This window comes from Pseudophryne corroboree, chromosome 8 (assembly GCF_028390025.1).
Source record: "Pseudophryne corroboree isolate aPseCor3 chromosome 8, aPseCor3.hap2, whole genome shotgun sequence".
In the NCBI taxonomy this organism is placed as follows: domain Eukaryota; kingdom Metazoa; phylum Chordata; class Amphibia; order Anura; family Myobatrachidae; genus Pseudophryne; species Pseudophryne corroboree.
In genome coordinates this window covers 159,423,677-159,429,862 of record NC_086451.1, presented here as the reverse complement: position 1 = coordinate 159,429,862, position 6,186 = coordinate 159,423,677, and the positions used below count along the sequence as shown (strand labels likewise).

At 34.8% G+C, this 6,186-nt stretch overlaps 3 non-coding genes across 3 annotated transcripts; all 3 read right to left on the bottom strand.

Moving 5' to 3' along the window:
• Positions 1–2,605: 2,605 nt before the first annotated feature.
• On the bottom strand, positions 2,606–2,679 carry TRNAS-ACU (transfer RNA serine (anticodon ACU)). Its single transcript has one exon. It is a non-coding gene; the product is annotated as a tRNA-Ser (tRNA).
• A 2,266-nt stretch (positions 2,680–4,945) lies between these two features.
• Positions 4,946–5,019, bottom strand: TRNAS-ACU (transfer RNA serine (anticodon ACU)). The gene has a single exon. It is a non-coding gene; the product is annotated as a tRNA-Ser (tRNA).
• Positions 5,020–6,112: 1,093 nt separating this feature from the next.
• TRNAS-ACU (transfer RNA serine (anticodon ACU)) lies at positions 6,113–6,186 on the bottom strand. The gene has a single exon. It is a non-coding gene; the product is annotated as a tRNA-Ser (tRNA).

Below are 6,186 nucleotides of genomic sequence, written 5' to 3'. Positions count from 1 at the left end.
AACAGGAGGCTTTAAAATTTTCATTCTAGTGTCCTTCGTTTGGGAGAAAAATGCAAAGGTTCAATACAGCTTTTCCTTGCCAATATCTCTCTTTTGCAAAGAGATAGGCATTGGAAAATTCAGGGCTACATTAAACAGACTTCTATATGAGAAAGCAGCAAGGATGCAGTGGCGTTAATGTTTCCTGGTGTCAACCTGTATTATTTCAGTAGACATTGAAATGAGGATGCATCTTGCTGCCTTTCCAATGAAGCAAGTTTAATTTAGTAATAGGTGAAAAACCATCCCTACAAAGGTGTTAATCAGAGACTTGGCTTTGTGGACACTTTTCAGAGAACAAATTTGTTAGCATAAAAATAAAGCCAGAAAATGAAGAGCTGAGAACGTTTCCTAGAAAAACTTTAAAAAGTCAATAATCTGGAGAGTTTTTGTAAGATGTTTCTTCCATCAACCAACGAAGAAACACATTGGTACTTTCCCATGATGACTGAGTGCTTCAGGATCTCTTGCACTTACATGTGCAGCAGTGTACTGCAATGGAAGCATGCTGGGCCCATAACCCAGAGGTAGGCAGATTGAAACTATCCTTTGCTATATGCATTTTTTTTTGTTAATTTAAGTAATCAAAACTGGGATTGATATTTTTGCTCTTTTATTTTTACTTAAAGTACAATAACTTTTACCATTTTAATTTGTTTTAATAGTATATTGACAGTATAGTTTTCTTTAAAAAATCCACTTAATTTTCTTTACCCTATTATTAAAAGGGTAATTGACAAAAACAAACTACATTGTCACCAGAAGAGCAATACAAAATGTACAAGTGATATATTAAAATCATCTTTCCAGCTTGAATTTCAATGATGCATTGGGGCAACAATTTTGTGAGAAACATCTTCACCCTTAAATACAGATTTTCTTAATTCCTTACCTGTGTGCTAATTAGATATCACCTTGTTTTCACATTAAACAGACTTCTACATGAGAAAGCAGCAAGGATGCAGTGGCGTTAATGTTTCCTGGTGTCAACCTGTATTATTTCAGTAGACATTGAAATGAGGATGCATCTTGCTGCCTTTCCAATGAAGCAAGTTTAATTTAGTAATAGGTGAAAAACCATCCCTACAAAGGTGTTAATCAGAGACTTGGCTTTGTGGACACTTTTCAGAGAACAAATTTGTTAGCATAAAAATAAAGCCAGAAAATGAAGAGCTGTTTAATCACTCAATTGGATTTTTATTTGCCAGCATATTTCTTTTTCTCTGCAACCCACTGCTAAATTGTGCTTCCTAGCTTTTTTTATAAAATCAATGAATCAAATCTAACTCTGATTACATCAGAGAAGGCCAGGTACCCTACACCATAACAGGGGGTTTGAAATTTTGACTTGTCTACTTAAAGATCACCAAAATCTGATAACAAGGTCAATTACGTCCCTGGTTGGGATTGAACCACCAACCTTTTGGTTAGTAGCTGGACACACTAACTGATTGCGCCACAGAGACACTTTGCAAAAAGTACATACTGACAAAGGCTAATAAGCATACATCTAGAACGTTTCCTAGAAAAACTTTAAAAAGTCAATAATCTGGAGAGTTTTTGTAAGATGTTTCTTCCATCAACCAACAAAGAAACACATTGGTACTTTCCCATGATGACTGAGTGCTTCAGGATCTCTTGCACTTACATGTGCAGCAGAGTACTGCAATGGAAGCATGCTGGGCCCATAACCCAGAGGTAGGCAGATTGAAACTATCCTTTGCTATATGCATTTTTTTTTGTTAATTTAAGTAATCAAAACTGGGATTGATATTTTTGCTTTTTTATTTTTACTTAAAGTACAATAACTTTTACCATTTTAATTTGTTTTAATAGTATATTGACAGTATAGTTTTCTTTAAAAAATCCACTTAATTTTCTTTACCCTATTATTAAAAGGGTATTTGACAAAAACAAACTACATTGTCACCAGAAGAGCAATACAAAATGTACAAGTGATATATTAAAATCATCTTTCCAGCTTGAATTTCAATGATGCATTGGGGCAACGATTTTGTGAGAAACATCTTCACCCTTAAATAAAGATTTTCTTAATTCCTTACCTGTGTGCTAATTAGATATCACCTTGTTTTCACATTAAACAGACTTCTACATGAGAAAGCAGCAAGGATGCAGTGGCGTTAATGTTTCCTGGTGTCAACCTGTATTATTTCAGTAGACATTGAAATGAGGATGCATCTTGCTGCCTTTCCAATAAAGCAAGTTTAATTTAGTAATAGGTGAAAAACCATCCCTACAAAGGTGTTAATCAGAGACTTGGCTTTGTGGACATTTTTCAGAGAACAAATTTGTTAGCATAAAAATAAAGCCAGAAAATGAAGAGCTGTTTAATCACTCAATTGGATTTTTTTTTTTTGCCAGCATATTTCTTTTTCTCTGCAACCCACTGCTAAATTGTGCTTCCTAGCTGTTTTTATAAAATCAATGAATCAAATCTAACTCTGATTGCATCAGAGAAGGCCAGGTACCCTACACCATAACAGGGGATTTGAAATTTTGACTTGTCTACTTAAAGATCACCAAAATCTGATAACAAGGTCAATTACGTCCCTGGGTGGGATTGAACCACCAACCTTTTGGTTAGTAGCCAGACACACTAACCGATTGCACCACAGAGACCCTTTGCAAAAAGAACTTACTGACAAAGGCTAATAAGCATACATCTAGAACGTTTCCTGAAAAACTTTAAAAAGTCAATAATCTGGAGAGTTTTTGTAAGATGTTTCTTCCATCAACCAACGAAGAAACACATTGGTACTTTCCCATGATGACTGAGTGCTTCAGGATCTCTTGCACTTACATGTGCAGCAGTCTACTGCAATGGAAGCATGCTGGGCCCATAACCCAGAGGTAGGCAGATTGAAACTATCCTTTGCTATATGCATTTTTTTTGTTAATTTAAGTAATCAAAACTGGGATTGATATTTTTGCTCTTTCATTTTTACTTAAAGTACAATAACTTTTACCATTTTAATTTGTTTTAATAGTATATTGACAGTATAGTTTTCTTTAAAAAATCCACTTAATTTTCTTTACCCTATTATTAAAAGGGTAATTGACAAAAACAAACTACATTGTCACCAGAAGAGCAATACAAAATGTACAAGTGATATATTAAAATCATCTTTCCAGCTTGAATTTCAATGATGCATTGGGGCAACGATTTTGTGAGAAACATCTTCACCCTTAAATAAAGATTTTCTTAATTCCTTACCTGTGTGCTAATTAGATATCACCTTGTTTTCACATTAAACAGACTTCTACATGAGAAAGCAGCAAGGATGCAGTGGCGTTAATGTTTCCTGGTGTCAACCTGTATTATTTCAGTAGACATTGAAATGAGGATGCATCTTGCTGCCTTTCCAATGAAGCAAGTTTAATTTAGTAATAGGTGAAAAACCATCCCTACAAAGGTGTTAATCAGAGACTTGGCTTTGTGGACACTTTTCAGAGAACAAATTTGTTAGCATAAAAATAAAGCCAGAAAATGAAGAGCTGTTTAATCACTCAATTGGATTTTTTTTTGCCAGCATATTTCTTTTTCTCTGCAACCCACTGCTAAATTGTGCTTCCTAGCTGTTTTTATAAAATCAATGAATCAAATCTAACTCTGATTACATCAGAGAAGGCCAGGTACCTTACACCATAACAGGGGGTTTGAAATTTTGACTTGTCTACTTAAAGATCACCAAAATCTGATAACAAGGTCAATAACGTCCCTGGTTGGGACTGAACCACCAACCTTTTGGTTAGTAGCCGGACACACTAACTGATTGCGCCACAGAGACACTTTGCGAAAAGTACATACTGACAAAGGCTAATAAGCATACATCTAGAACGTTTCCTAGAAAAACTTTAAAAAGTCAATAATCTGGAGAGTTTTTGTAAGATGTTTCTTCCATCAACCAACAAAGAAACACATTGGTACTTTCCCATGATGACTGAGTGCTTCAGGATCTCTTGCACTTACATGTGCAGCAGAGTACTGCAATGGAAGCATGCTGGGCCCATAACCCAGAGGTAGGCAGATTGAAACTATCCTTTGCTATATGCATTTTTTTTTGTTAATTTAAGTAATCAAAACTGGGATTGATATTTTTGCTCTTTTATTTTTACTTAAAGTACAATAACTTTTACCATTTTAATTTGTTTTAATAGTATATTGACAGTATAGTTTTCTTTAAAAAATCCACTTAATTTTCTTTACCCTATTATTAAAAGGGTAATTGACAAAAACAAACTACATTGTCACCAGAAGAGCAATACAAAATGTACAAGTGATATATTAAAATCATCTTTCCAGCTTGAATTTCAATGATGCATTGGGGCAACGATTTTGTGAGAAACATCTTCACCCTTAAATAAAGATTTTCTTAATTCCTTACCTGTGTGCTAATTAGATATCACCTTGTTTTCACATTAAACAGACTTCTACATGAGAAAGCAGCAAGGATGCAGTGGCGTTAATGTTTCCTGGTGTCAACCTGTATTATTTCAGTAGACATTGAAATGAGGATGCATCTTGCTGCCTTTCCAATGAAGCAAGTTTAATTTAGTAATAGGTGAAAAACCATCCCTACAAAGGTGTTAATCAGAGACTTGGCTTTGTGGACACTTTTCAGAGAACAAATTTGTTAGCATAAAAATAAAGCCAGAAAATGAAGAGCTGTTTAATCACTCAATTGGATTTTTTTTTGCCAGCATATTTCTTTTTCTCTGCAACCCACTGCTAAATTGTGCTTCCTAGCTGTTTTTATAAAATCAATGAATCAAATCTAACTCTGATTACATCAGAGAAGGCCAGGTACCCTACACCATAACAGGGGGTTTGAAATTTTGACTTGTCTACTTAAAGATCACCAAAATCTGATAACAAGGTCAATTACGTCCCTGGGTGGGATTGAACCACCAACCTTTTGGTTAGTAGCCGGACACACTAACCGATTGCGCCACAGAGACTCTTTACAAAAAGTACATACTGACAAAGGCTAATAAGCATACATCTAGAACGTTTCCTAGAAAAACTTTAAAAAGTTAATAATCTGGAGAGTTTTTGTAAGATGTTTCTTCCATCAACCAACAAAGAAACACATTGGTACTTTCCCATGATGACTGAGTGCTTCAGGATCTCTTGCACTTACATGTGCAGCAGAGTACTGCAATGGAAGCATGCTGGGCCCATAACCCAGAGGTAGGCAGATTGAAACGATCCTTTGCTATATGCATTTTTTTTGTTAATTTAAGTAATCAAAACTGGGATTGATATTTTTGCTCTTTTATTTTTACTTAAAGTACAATAACTTTTACCATTTTAATTTGTTTTAATAGTATATTGACAGTATAGTTTTCTTTAAAAAATCCACTTAATTTTCTTTACCCTATTATTAAAAGGGTAATTGACAAAAACAAACTACATTGTCACCAGAAGAGCAATACAAAATGTACAAGTGATATATTAAAATCATCTTTCCAGCTTGAATTTCAATGATGCATTGGGGCAACGATTTTGTGAGAAACATCTTCACCCTTAAATAAAGATTTTCTTAATTCCTTACCTGTGTGCTAATTAGATATCACCTTGTTTTCACATTAAACAAACTTCTACATGAGAAAGCAGCAAGGATGCAGTGGCGTTAATGTTTCTTGGTGTCAACCTGTATTATTTCAGTAGACATTGAAATGAGGATGCATCTTGCTGCCTTTCCAATGAAGCAAGTTTAATTTAGTAATAGGTGAAAAACCATCCCTACAAAGGTGTTAATCAGAGACTTGGCTTTGTGGACACTTTTCAGAGAACTGATTTGTTAGCATAAAAATAAAGCCAGAAAATGAAGATCTATTTAATCACTCAATTGGATTTTTTTTTGCCAGCATATTTCTTTTTCTCTGCAACCCACTGCTAAATTGTGCTTCCTAGCTGTTTTTATAAAATCAATGAATCAAATCTAACTCTGATTACATCAGAGAAGGCCAGGTACCCTACACCATAACAGGGGGTTTGAAATTTTGACTTGTCTACTTAAAGATCACCAAAATCTGATAAGGTCAATTACGTCCCTGGGTGGGATTGAACCACCAACCTTTTGGTTAGTAGCCGGACACACTAACCGATTGCGCCACAGAGAC